We start from the raw sequence: 14,212 nt of genomic DNA, 5'->3' as shown, positions 1-14,212 counted from the left end.
GGTTGGTAAGATTTAATGGAGTTTCTACCATTTAAAGATTTAATGCTTTGAAAGAAGTAGCCTTTATTTAATCAAACATAGTAAAAGAGTAATTTTGCAAACTATTATTGCAGTTTAAAAGTGTTTGTGTATGTATGTATGTATGTATGTACAGTATGTTTATACAGTTGAAGTCAGAATTATAAGCCATCTTGTTTATTTTTTTTTCCAAATTTCTGTTTAACGAAAAGAAGATGTTTTCAACACATTTCTAAACATGATAGTTTTAATAATTCATTTCTTATAACTGATTAATTAGATTTTTGCTATGATGACAGTAAATAATATTATACTTCATATTTTTAAAACACTAGTATTCAGCTAAAAGTGACATTTAAAGGCTTAACTAAGTTAATTAGGTTAACTAGGCAGATTAGGGTAATTAGGCAAAGTCATTGTATAAAGATGGTTTGTTCTGTTGACTATTGAAAAGAATTTTTGCTTAAGAAGGCTAAAAATGTTGTCCCTAAAATGGCTTTTAAAAATTTTTAAACAAATTTTATTCTAGCTTAAAAATAGGGCAAATAAGTCTTTATCCAGAGGAAAAAAATATTACCTGAAATACAGTGAAAATGTCTTTGCTTTGTTACATATCATTTGGGAAATATTTAAAAGAAAAAAAAAATTAAAGCAGGGCTAATAATTCTGACTTAAACTGTGTGCATTTAGATATTAATAATCTGTATATATGTATGAATATATATATATATATATATATATATATATATATATATATATATATATATATATGAGGGGTGCTAATAACTCAGGGGGGCTAATAATTCTATATATCTAGCGTATATATCCAGTCAAGTCCAAAAGTATTCACACGCCTGGTAAATTCTCGCTTAAAGTTACTTTTCTCTTTTATTCAACCAGCAAGTTTTTTTTTGCTTTTTTTGACACAGGCTTTTCCCAAAAGGTAAAGGATAAAATATTTAAAATATAATTTAAATGTAAAAATTAACATGTTAGGATGGCAAACACAGTTAAAAGTGATTAGTTGACTATTTCAAAAATTTGGCATTGTCCTCAGGTTCAATCTACTTAAATTAGTAAAAACCATTAAGTTAACTTTATCAATTTGTGTTGGGATAACATAAAGGAATTGTGTTGAATCCAGCATTTCTTACAGCATAAACTGTCAGGGCTTTCTTAAAATGTCTATACATTTTAACTTTCAAAATATAGTTTTTTCACCAATAATGTTTCCTTTTTTGTATTTTTAGTTTAACAGAACATGCATGAGCAGCTCTGTTTAGTTTCTGATACCTTAATAGGTGTTTTTTTTATCACCCTATTACTTGGGCTTATACATAAAATATAAAAGTGACCCCATGACTTCACTTTTCCTGTAATGGTATCACATACCATTAATTTTGCAATTTTTGGCCTTCATAAACAATTAGTTGTGCATTGTGACAATGTAACGTCAAACTCATTTGTGTTTATCAGATGCTGTGATATATTTGTCACGGTTGCAGGTTTGTGCGCTTTTCCGGAGTGTCTGTTTGATCACGTTGGTTTGTTTTTGTTCTCCTCGTGTATTTGTTTTGATCACGTGTGATGACGGCACTCAGCTGGCCTGATGAGCTCGCCAGCTGAGGCTCATATTCAGGTCTATATATGAGCCACGTTTTCTGTGTGTCTTTGTCAGTTCGTTATGTGTGCTTATGGTGTGCTATTCTGTCTGTGTGCGTAGGATCCGAGGACTATTTTCTGGACCCTGTTTTCCCGTCTGATTCCTGCCCGATCCCTCCTAGCACTAGCACCATTCCTTACTTGATTTTTGTTTGACTTTGTCAATAAATATTATTTATGTTAACTCGCACTTGGATCCCTCTGAACTTTCATTATACGTGACAGAACGAACTGACCTTCACCATGGATCCAGCGAGTGCATCACAGATTTCAGAATTCCTCACAAACAGCAATGCCCGGATCGATCGCCAAGATGAAGCGTTGGCCACCACCGCACAGGCTATCCAGGCTCTGGTTGAGCAGGTTTCACTGCTCACGACGCAGGTTCAACAGCTGGGTTCTGGAGCAGCTCAAGCGGCTCCTGCACCAGCCCCGGAGGTGGTACCTGCGCCAGTTATTGCTAACGCTAGCCGCGCTGCTGAGCCTCGCCTTCCTCCTCCGACCTGTTATGCTGGAGAGCCGCACTTGTGTCGGTCCTTCCTGGCCAAATGCTCCCTGTACATCACCCTGCAGCCATCCTTGTTTTCATCTGAGCAGTCCAAGGTGGCGTTCGTAATCACCCTCTTGTCTGGAAGAGCAGCCCAATGGGGTACCACAGCTTGGGAGAAAAAGCTTCCGTGTTGTTCATCCTTCGATCTTTTCTCCAAAGAACTCAAGAAGGTCTTTGATAGGGCCGCCTCAGGGAGAGAGGCCGCCCGAGTCCTTGCTGAGCTCCGCCAGGGGAATCGGAGCGTGGCGGACTATTCAATCGAGTTCCGCACGTTGGCTGCTGAAAGCGGTTGGAACGCGGAGGCTCAATGGGACATGTTTCTACATGGGTTTTCGGATCGGCTCCAGGATGAGATCTACTCTTTAGATCTGCCTAAGACGCTGGACGAATTAGTGGATCTGGCTATCCGGGTGGATTCCAGACTGCTCCGCCGTGAGAGTCGCTTGAGGCATGACAGATTTCCGGATCCTGTTCCTGAGCTTCCGGTCTCGGCGGTGGCGCCGGAGATGAGTAGCGCTGACCCGGAGCCCATGCAGCTGGGCAGATCCCGCTTATCCTTGCAGGAGAAGCGTCGTCGGAGAACTGAGGGACTCTGCCTTTACTGCGGGGGGGCGGGGCATCGGGTGGCTTCCTGTCCCGTAAAAGACAACACCCATCAGTAGGTAAGAGGTTACTGATGGGTGAAATCAGTTTGGACAAATCCTCTGCGGCGGCCACATTACTACCTGTCACCATAACATGGGGTTCCGGAAGTCAGAACACCCACGCCCTTGTCGATTCCGGGGCGGAGGGAAATTTCATAGACTCCAGTTTTGCTTTCAGTTTTAAACTTCCGGTTATAGCTCTGGCACAACCCATTGCAGTACGCGCACTCAGCGGACTTTCCCTTCCCACTATCACTCACTCCACTAAACCCATAAAACTGATCACGTCTGGAAATCATGTTGAAAACATTTCATTTTTTTTAACAGACTGTTCCAACACACCGGTGGTTTTAGGTCATCCTTGGTTAATTCTTCATAAGCCTCATATTAACTGGGGTCTTAATACTATATTTTCGTGGAGTGAGAACTGTCATGAGTCTTGTCTTTCATCTGCTCGTTCTGCTGTTTCTTGTTCTGTGTTTCAGGAGGAGCGCATGGACCTGTCAAACGTGCCCAGTGAGTACCTCGACCTGAAGAGAGTGTTCAGTAAGTCTCGAGCTGCTTCTCTGCCTCCTCACCGTCCCTATGACTGTGCTATAGATTTATTGCCAGGTACGTCTCCGCCCAAAGGCAAGTTATACTCTCTTTCTATTCCTGAGAGGGAGGCCATGGAGAAATATATTTCTGATTCTCTAGCGGCCAAGATCATACGGCCCTCTTCTTCACCGGCGGGGGCGGGGTTCTTTTTCGTGAAAAAGAAGGATGGGTCTCTTAGACCCTGCATTGACTATCGAGGGCTGAACAGCATCACGGTGAAGAATACGTATCCTTTGCCGCTGATGTCTTCAGCGTTCGAGCGTCTGCAGGGGGCTTCGTTTTTCACGAAATTAGATCTCCGTAACGCATATCATTTGGTTCGCATGAAGCAGGGTCATGAGTGGAAAACTGCGTTTTTGACCCCCAGGGGGCATTTTGAATATTGTGTTCTTCCGTTCGGGCTTTCTAATGCTCCTGCAGTTTTCCAAGCACTCGTAAATGACGTGTTGCGAGACATGATAGATCAGTTTATTTATGTCTACCTGGATGACATTCTGATTTTTTCTCGTTCTCTCCAGGAACATGTGCAGCACGTCAGGCGAGTGCTTCAGCGGCTGCTAGAGAATGGGCTTTTTGTCAAGGCGGAGAAATGCGTGTTCCATGCACAGTCTGTTCCCTTTCTAGGACACATTGTGTCAGTCGAGGGGGTGCGCATGGATCCAGAGAAGGTTCAGGCTGTGGTAAATTGGCCAATTCCGGAGTCTCGTAAGGCCCTGCAGAGATTTCTGGGCTTCGCCAATTTTTACCGGCGTTTTATTCGCAATTTCAGCCAGCTCGCCGCCCCTCTGACGTCCTTGACCTCCTCCAAAACTCCCTTCAGGTGGTCGAGCGCAGCACAGGCTGCATTCTCCAATCTAAAGAGCCGCTTTGTTTCAGCTCCCATTTTAGTGACACCTGATCCCTCCCGGCAGTTTGTGGTGGAGGTTGACGCGTCAGAGGTGGGGGTGGGCGCTATCCTGTCCCAGCGCGCCGCCTCGGATGACAGAATTCATCCGTGCGCGTTTTTCTCTCACCGATTATCTCCCGCAGAACGAAACTACGACATTGGTAATAGGGAGTTGTTGGCTGTCAAACTCGCTTTGGAGGAGTGGCGTCATTGGTTGGAGGGTTCGGGGGTTCCCTTTATCGTTTGGACCGATCATAAGAACCTCGAATACATCAGGTCCGCCAAACGACTCAGCTCCAGGCAGGCTCGGTGGGCATTATTTTTCGGACGTTTCGACTTTACCATCTCTTATCGACCGGGTTCCAAAAACATCAAGCCCGACGCGTTATCCCGTCTTTTTGATTCTTCCGAGCGCAATACGTCTCTTGAGCCCATCGTTCCCCAGAGGATTTGTATTTCTGCAGTGACATGGGAGATCGAGAGCAGGGTCCGCACAGCCCTGGACGGGGTAACGCCCCCGGTCGGATGCCCACCTAGTCGATTGTTTGTGCCGGAGGGGATTCGGTCTGACGTCATTCGATGGGGACATTCCTCCAAAGTGGCTTGTCATCCAGGGGTGAGTCGTACATTATTCTTAGTTAAACAGCGATTCTGGTGGCCAGCTATGGCACGGGACATACGCGAGTTTGTTTTGGCCTGTTCTGTTTGTGCTGTTTCTAAGACTTCTAATCGCCCTCCCGCTGGACTCCTTCAGCCGCTGTCAGTGCCTTCGAGACCCTGGTCGCACATTTCGCTAGATTTCGTCACCGGTCTCCCGCCATCTGGTGGCAATACGGCTGTTTTGACCGTTGTGGACCGGTTCTCGAAGGCTACTCATTTTATTCCTCTGCCCAAATTACCCTCAGCCAGAGAGACAGCGGATGCTGTCATTAATCACGTCTTTCGCATTCATGGCCTCCCGACGGATGTGGTTTCTGACAGGGGACCCCAGTTTGTCTCTAAATTTTGGAGAGAATTCTGTCATTTATTGGGAGCGACTGTAAGTCTTTCTTCTGGTTTTCATCCTCAGAGTAACGGACAAACCGAAAGGGCCAACCAAGATCTCGAGCGCATGTTACGTTGTTTGGTTTCCCAGAATCCCTCCTCTTGGAGTCAGCAGCTCCCATGGGTGGAGTACGCACACAATTCATTACCAGTGTCGGCTACGGGCCTTTCTCCGTTTCAGTGTAGCTTAGGTTACCAGCCACCAGCTTTTCCCAGTCTGGAATCCGAAGTCGCGGTTCCCTCCGCCCACGCCTTTGTCCAGAGGTGTCGACGCACTTGGAATAGGGTCAGACAGACCCTCCTCCAAGTGGGTGCGCGCACCAAGGCTAAAGCCGATCGCCACCGGTCGAAGCCTCCCGTTTACGTCGTCGGTCAAAAAGTGTGGCTTTCAACTAAGAATATTCCCTTGCGTTCCGTATGTAATAAACTTGCACCTAAATTTATTGGCCCATTCACTGTCATCAAGATCATTAGTCCGGTGGCAGTCCGCCTTAAACTTCCTCCAGCGTACAGGAGAATACATCCCGTGTTTCACGTTTCTAAATTAAAGCCCGTTTTTCATACGGCGATTAACCCGCCCACTCCGGTTCCCCCCCCGCCGCGTCTCGTAGATGGGGAGACCGTTTATTCGGTTAAGCGCATTCTGGACTCGAGACGGAGGGGGCGAGGATTTCAGTACTTGGTGGACTGGGAAGGTTACGGTGCGGAGGAGAGAACTTGGGTGCCTGCAAAGGACATATTGGATCACTCTCTTATCGATGATTACAATCGCCAGGTAAGCGCTTCTGGGAGCACCAGGAGGTGCTCTTGAGAGAGGGGTAATGTCACGGTTGCAGGTTTGTGCGCTTTTCCGGAGTGTCTGTTTGATCACGTTGGTTTGTTTTTGTTCTCCTCGTGTATTTGTTTTGATCACGTGTGATGACGGCACTCAGCTGGCCTGATGAGCTCGCCAGCTGAGGCTCATATTCAGGTCTATATATGAGCCACGTTTTCTGTGTGTCTTTGTCAGTTCGTTATGTGTGCTTATGGTGTGCTATTCTGTCTGTGTGCGTAGGATCCGAGGACTATTTTCTGGACCCTGTTTTCCCGTCTGATTCCTGCCCGATCCCTCCTAGCACTAGCACCATTCCTTACTTGATTTTTGTTTGACTTTGTCAATAAATATTATTTTTGTTAACTCGCACTTGGATCCCTCTGAACTTTCATTATACGTGACAATATTCCACTCAATATATAACATTCAATTGTAGAGAAAAATACACTCATTAAAATGGACATGGTCTTCATTGCGTGTATATCCTGTTTGAGTTTTTTTCTTCTTTATGTTTTTATTGATGTTCAGTTGTCGTGTGTTTAGCTAATAACTCGTGTACTACTGAGAAAGCTTACATCATTAAAAAATAAAAGTACTTAATATGTATGTTGTTGGCATTCAAAGTAATAATAAATGATAATAGTAAAAAAAACAATAATAATAATAATAATACATAAACTTAAATTTACTAAAAAATAAATACTGTCAGGTCCATAAATATTGGGACATCGACACAATTCTTAAATGTTTGGCTCTTTGCAGCAACACAATGGATTTGAACAATAACAATATGTCCTTTAACTGCAGACTATCAGCTTTAATTTGAGAGCATTTACATCAGTTGAACAATACAGAAATAGTAACAGTTTGCATATGTGCCTCCCACTTGTTGAGGGACCAAAAGTAATGGTACAATTGGTTTCTCAGCTTCTTCAATGGCCAGGTATGTGTTATGTGTTATATCTAGTTTGTTTCATTTAAAATCCATTGTGTTGGTGCAAAGAGTCAAAAATGTTAGAACTGTGCCAATGTCCCAATATTTATGGACTTATAGCACTTTCAAGGCATGTTTTTTTTTTATAAACCTTATGAAAGGGTTCTATTTAGCACAATATAAGGTTCTGCTATTGTTCAAAATGAAGAACCCTAATTTGTTTTTTAGAACCTAATTTTAGAACTATTAGTCCAAAGAGGGTATGCTAATACAGTTGCATGCAAATTCTGTCAACAAACCACACCAGTTAATACTGAGAGAGTGTAGAGAAGGTTGTGGCCATGGTGATGAATTTTTAATTTCATAGAGCTGTGTGGCAGCAAAAATAAATAAATAAATTTTAAAAAAGCATTCAGGTGAGAGACTTTGTAAAAGAGTGATCAGCCAGTCTGTATTCATCATGCTGCAGAACAAAAGAGGCTCCAGGGAGGCAAAAGTCCCGCTGCCTCCCTCTTAAACTCTATTGACTGGTTTTGGGATTGGAAAATGAGCGGTTTGGACATCATTTGATCTAATATTAGGTAATAATTATTTTATTTTCATAAAGTGTAATTACTCCTCGCCTCCCCTGCCTCCCTCCCAGCAATCAAACCATATTAAAAGCCCAGCGGTTTTGCTAAATAACCTGCCTGGGTGTTAGGTCCAGCCAACTGCTGAAATCAGGGGAATTATCTTTTAAACCGAAATGTTTAGAGGCCGTGCTTTATAAATATTCAACCACACACACATCCCACACAAACTCTTAGCAGTATGTCAGAGCAGTGGAATTTTGGTTTTAATCTAGACAAGTGCTGACGGCGTGTGCAGCAAGGATGACGGAACATCAGACCGGATGAGACAACGTGTGAACAAACCCCACTCGTCCTAATGTGAGCCCACCAAACGCACAGCAGGAGTCACTCACGCAGAACAGAGAAGCTAAAACAGAGCTAACTGTATCTGAGTAAACAGAAGAGAGAACGTTCGCTCGTCTGATTTTGGCTCACCTGTCGACTGATATTACTGAAGCTGCGTTCACTTTCAGCAGCGGTGGAGCGGCAGGGCAAACACAAATCCTAATAATAGATATGTTACATAACCCGTAAGACATTATACGTTTGCTTATGCAAAATTCAGCTAAAAAAATATCAATAATGGGACTATATGGAATGGTATGTACTTCTTATTGTCCAATTATAAAGTTTAGGTTTCTTGCACCCAAAACAGTTTTGCATGGCTGCTTTCCAGCTTCTTTCTGATCCTTATTAAACAGGCTGTTTTTTTGCAACTACACTTCTAAAAATGCTATATGTGATCAGGCCCGTGCAGAGACTGTCCAAAGGGCATGTGCAGAATACATTTTTTGGAGATCAGGGGGGGTGTCGCGGGGGCACTTTTGATCGTTTTGGAAGGGCACTTTCTACTGGGCACTGCACAGGTTGAGCCCTATGTGTGCCTGTATGTGATAGTGCCTAGAGTAAGATACAAGTAATGATAAGCTAACTTCCACTAATGGTGTAATTCACTTCTGCTGTTCATCAAGAAGAAAAAAATAGGAAGAAACATTTGCGTGAGAATGTTATATGGTTTGGTTGGATTACTAAATTGCAAAAATTACCAAAGACAGTGCACAGGGATCTTTTGACATGAGCAACTTATGATAACATTGTTTTCGGTGACTAAGTTAACATGGACATCAGTAATCGAATTAGTTGCCTTAATCTGAATAAGAAAATGATTACGGTGTTTACATGAGTTGCTTTGTGAATGTTCCTTTCATGATCCCGTTTTACATGTTATAGCATATTTTCGATTAACGTCATTGAGTGCCAGAGTTTCATGTAATTTCGGGTCTTTCATTTTTAACAATTAATCTACAATAACTCCATCTCTTAAAAAAGAAAATGCAAATAAATTGTTGTTGATGAAATAAAAGCAATTCTAAAATGATGCTTATGTTATTTTGTTCTATGTGGTTAACATTTAAAAGCAAAGAAAAATGTTACTTTTGTATAATTGAATTTTTTTACAAAAATATTGTATTGTTATATTTATAATTATGTGTTATTTGTGTGCCTAAACTACAATTATTATTAACATCTTACTGTATTATACTAATATTATTTTATACACACCTTATTAACACATTAATAGTTGTAATAGTAGAGAATAATAGTTCAACAACCATTTTTTTGTCTTTGCCATGATGACAGTACATCATATTTTACTAGTTAATTTGCAAATCATAATAATTCAGGTAAAAGTGCAATTTGAAGTAGGGATGCTCAAAATAATCGATTAACCGTTAACCGAAAGGGTGCGTTTGTGACTGATTAATGCTATCAGTTAAACTATTAAAAGTATTATTTTATATATTTTTAGTTTGGCTGCATAAGGGGCCGATTGAATGCGCCTTTGCGTTAAGAGGGGCATCTTTTGCACGCGGCTCATCCCAGAGCAGCAGTTTGTGTTGTCAAGACAACTACAGAGAACTTTTAAAGAGCATGGTTTCCGCTACATTCATTCTTCCATGGCGGGAAACAAAATGCATCCCGCCACGGCTACATACCCATTCAAAACATTCAGTTATTGTTGTTGTTGTTTTTAATAGCAGATTATAATCGCATCAAAACGTATTAAAAGGTAAGTGGATTATAACAGCGCAAACTTTTTTTGTAACCATATAGTGCTGTGCGCTCTCTGTTTAATCCTTTGGGGTTACGTGCTGACTGACTGACTGACTGACTGACAGGTGCGCGATGCGTGAGGTCAGCAAACACGCAGAAGCTTTCAGTTAAGATGAACACAGTTTCTATAGTTATACTTTATTTAAAGATAAAGTATGACTCTGTATATAATCACTCTATCATGCTGGAGTTTATAGCCGTTTCGCTTTACTTCAGGACGCATTATTGCCGCTCTGAAGGTCTAATCGCTGTTTTAAGTTATCCAGAGCTGTATGAATGTACAAATCTTGAATATCATAATATTATTAAATATTACAATTTTATCAACATATACAGCAACACTTTTGCACAATCGATACCCAGCTGATTCAGTCGTTTCATAAGAGGACCGCGCTTCTTCTCGTCTTTTTTCCTTGTCAACATATAAAGGCAGGTGCGCCTCGCGTTTTTGGAATGAAAAAAGCACGTTAGCGGTGGTCGGCCACTTGTTCAACTGCAAGACATACTTAACTTGCGGGACGATAACGTATAACCCGTGCCTACAGACACATTTGCCAAAGAAGCAAAATGGAAGAAGAATATTGCTTGAAACAGACCTGTTGATGCCAAAAAAACGTTGATGTTGACCTGGATCTGCATCATAAACGCAACAAATAGGCTTTACCTTTTATTTTACAGCTTATAAAGCATGTAGGCAATTTCATATTTAAACAACAAAACTGTTTACAAAAAGTCAACATATGCGCGCGTGTTGTTGTCTTTTCATCACGCAGCGCGCGCACTTGAGCCGCGATGGAGAGAAAGGAAACCACGTCAAGACATAATCTTTGAAATAATGATTTCTATTAAAAATGTAAAAAGGTTTTGTGATTATAATAATACAAGCGAGGCATTAAATAAATGCATATTTTCCATGGAGCGAGCGATTTGAAGAAGTCTGCTATTTTATTTGACGGAAGACAAAAATATGATTGTAAAAAAACAGCCTATGCCGGTTATTAAAATAATCAGTCAGTCTTTTAGATTTGTAATATAAATTAATTAATTAAGTGGAAAATAATTTAGGGCAGTCCTATTTATTTTATTCATTTTATTTAGTTTATTCTGTTCTTCTGTGCTAAACACTGCAGGTGGGTGAAAATGCTCTGTTGTATTGTTCTATTATTAATATGCTAGCATATAAAAATAAATCAGTATTTTATGCAATATTTAATGTGTCAGACACAAAATAGACACGTCAATTAGTTTAATATAAAATTAATAGTAATTTGACCAGTTAACCGTTAATAACTGATTAATGAGCGGCGGTTGTCGGTTAGCAAAATTAACCGAAATGAGCATCCCTAATTTGAAGGCTTAATAGGTTAATTAGGCTAATTAGGAAAGTCAGCAAATAACAGTGGTTTGTTCTGTAGCCAATCAAAACAAAGGGGGTTAATATTGACCTTAAAAATTTATATTAAAAAAATTTAAAACTGCTTTTATTCAAGCCAAACAAAAAGATTTTTTTTTTTCCGAAAGAAAAAAATATTAAAGCAAATACTGTGAAAATTTACTCTATTTAACATCACTTGGGAAATATTTGAAAATATTTGCCAATACATTTTCCACCTGCAAGTTACTGTTGTGTCCAAATTCCACACTATTATGTGTTATATACTGTATTATTACAATGATCAACAAGTATATGCAAACACACCTTTATCCCACATGTACTGTATATTCATAAGGGCTACATCTATACGAGTTTAGGAGATCCCAAATATACTTTTCAGACACGACTAGTTTTACCAGAGGATGTTAAGTAAATTTGCATTTCTCAGATTTAATCTTTGTATTAGTGGCACACAAACATTTAAAGATTGGCAGATAAATTGCTTACTTTTTTTTTTTTACTAATTCAGTCCTCTGAGACTGCGGTGCATTATTATTTCTCCTCATTTATTTTGACCTTTGTTGAATACTGTAAATAAAGTTTTCTTGTTGCTCTGCCTGCGAGTCCTTCATTATGGATTTGGACTTTCTGGGTAAGATATCAGTTGTTGTTTCATTTACTGCTGCCATCCCATATGAATTAAAGAAGAGAGAAAAATCAATATCCACCAAAGTTTATGGTCAAAAACAAAGCAATTAAAAAAAATTATGAAAGTGATTACAATTGCTTCTTTGCACTGTTTAACAAATAGCTCACTGTTAAAGCAGGAATGAAATCAAAAGTTATTGTACGTATGTTTATATGTATATAATAATGCTTGTTATAAATTACCCATGCACAGTATCTATGCACTTCATTCTTTGTCAAAATTAATTTGCCCTCAGAATCTTTAATCAAATATCATCAAACCTTCTCGCCCCCCTTAAAACGACTTTTCATCACTTAAGGTCACACGGGATGTCTTTTGGGAGGGGCTATCAGTCCATGTCTTGCTTCTATCTTCATTAATCTTCTTTCATTTTGTTAACACCACCCTACATTTCTTTTCTCATTACAGGATTGTTTTAAGTGGATGTACATCATGATAGAGGAAAAAATTCACGGTATTGTCATTATGGCTGTAAAATATGTTCTTTTTAAATGGGCAAAAAGCTATCTTTTCCCTTTTTCCCATTGAACACAATATATTAGGAACATTTAAAATATTTTGGAACAATAAACATGTCATGCTAAATCATTAAAATAAATGATTGACTTCTGCTATCTTCATTATTTTCAAAAATACAGATTTTGAGAAGACATCTGCTAGATATCTTTCTTTTCTTCGGATATAATGTAAACCACTGTACTCTTCAGTTTCATAGCTTGCTTGGTTGGTTTATAAGTGATTGTTTTTCAAATATTTGTAATTTAATGTAATGTAATGTGCATTTATATAATGCATTTATTCTGTTTGGCCATACACCAAAAGCGCTTCACAATCATGAGGTGGGGGTCTCTTCACACCCCCACCAGTGTGCAGCATCCACTTGGATGATGCGACGGCAGCCACAGGACAACGCCGCCAGTGCGCTCACCACACACCAGCTATTGGGGGAGTGAAAAGACATAGAGCCAATTCGGTGGATCGGGATGATTGGGAGGCCATGATTGTAGGGGCAAATTGACTTTGGCCAAGACACCAGGGTTACACCCCTACTCTTTAGTAGGTGTCATGGGATTTTTAATGACCACAGAGTCAGGACCTCGGTTTAACGTCTCATCCGAAAGACGGGGCCCACTGACAGTGTATTGTCCCCTTCACTTTTACTGGGGCATTAGGACTCACACAGACCACAGGTTGAGTGCCCCGTGCTGGCCTCTCTAACAACACTTCCAACAGCAACCTAGTTTTCCCATGTGGTCTCTCATCTAGGTACTGACCAGGCTCAGCCCTGCTTAGCTTCAGTGACTAACTGGTCTTGGGCTGCAGGGTGATATGGCTGTGGCAGTATCGTGCTGAATTTGCTGAATCTTGGACTGATTAGTAGCTTTTGATGTGGACAGTATTTGCTGCTGTGATGATCACCAGCGGTCCCCTCCAGGAAGATCGCTGGTGAACTACACATATCACACTAACAAACTACAATTCCCATTATGTCATTTCACACACACCGGTTGCTGCTCACTACTAATGACTCACACACAGCTGAATTCCGTCATCACTGATCATCTGGACAACTTACAGTATACACCACACATACACCAGTTCAGGGTCTTTGTTTGCTGTCACTGTTTGTTGTATCAAGTGTTTCTAGTTCTTTGTTTTGCCCCAAGCCTTGTCTTTGGCTATTTCGCATAAACATGACATCATGATAATTTTTTTGTAATATCGCCCAGCCCTAATACAGTATACCACAGGAATGGTATATAATAAAAACTGTTAGCGGTTTTAAAACCGTTACTTTTCCAAACTATGGTAAACCTTAAAACTAGTAATTGTTCTATGTCTAAATTGACTTCCATTATATTTTCAATCTACAGTATCTTTTAATGTGTAGGAGTTTTCCACTATTTTTCAAAATATATATTTTTAGGTGATGAGTATTTTTATGTTTGTGCGAATTATCCCTTTAATACATTGTGATTCAACTGTTATGAATGCTTATTTTGCATTCTGCATACATCGTATGCTAAACAGTAAATTAAAATTGATATGTCAAAGTTTTTTTCAATTGTCACCTTGGATTACATTTCCCGCTGAGACTGAGGACAGAAAGAGGAGAAACAGGGCAACTTTGTGTGGTTTGAGTGACAACAGGTGACCTGCAACCGTGTGTGGGTTTGGTGAGGGAGCCACGACATAATCACAGCACACCTGAGACTGTTGCCGTAGCAACAAGTGACCCGCTAACCTGAGCAT

The 14,212-nt window shown here is 40.5% G+C and overlaps 1 protein-coding gene and 2 long non-coding RNA genes across 30 annotated transcripts in view; 2 read left to right on the top strand and 1 right to left on the bottom strand.

Annotated features, from left to right (window-relative positions):
- Positions 1 to 14,212, top strand: part of LOC147834145 (uncharacterized) — a 762,525-nt gene that overhangs the window by 45,945 nt on the left and 702,368 nt on the right. The window lies entirely within an intron of this gene.
- LOC137487374 (uncharacterized) overlaps positions 1 to 14,212 on the top strand; it is a 105,699-nt gene that overhangs the window by 12,461 nt on the left and 79,026 nt on the right. The window lies entirely within an intron of this gene.
- The window catches only part of slc4a11 (solute carrier family 4 member 11), a 176,470-nt gene that overhangs the window by 107,281 nt on the left and 54,977 nt on the right, over positions 1 to 14,212 (bottom strand). The gene's annotated exons all lie outside the window — the stretch shown is intronic.

The sequence above is a fragment of the Danio rerio genome, chromosome 13 (assembly GCF_052040795.2).
Source record: "Danio rerio strain M-AB ecotype USA chromosome 13, GRCz13ab, whole genome shotgun sequence".
In the NCBI taxonomy this organism is placed as follows: Eukaryota; Metazoa; Chordata; class Actinopteri; order Cypriniformes; family Danionidae; genus Danio; species Danio rerio.
The sequence above is the reverse complement of the archived record's forward strand: the minus strand, read 5'-3'. Positions and strand labels throughout refer to the sequence as shown.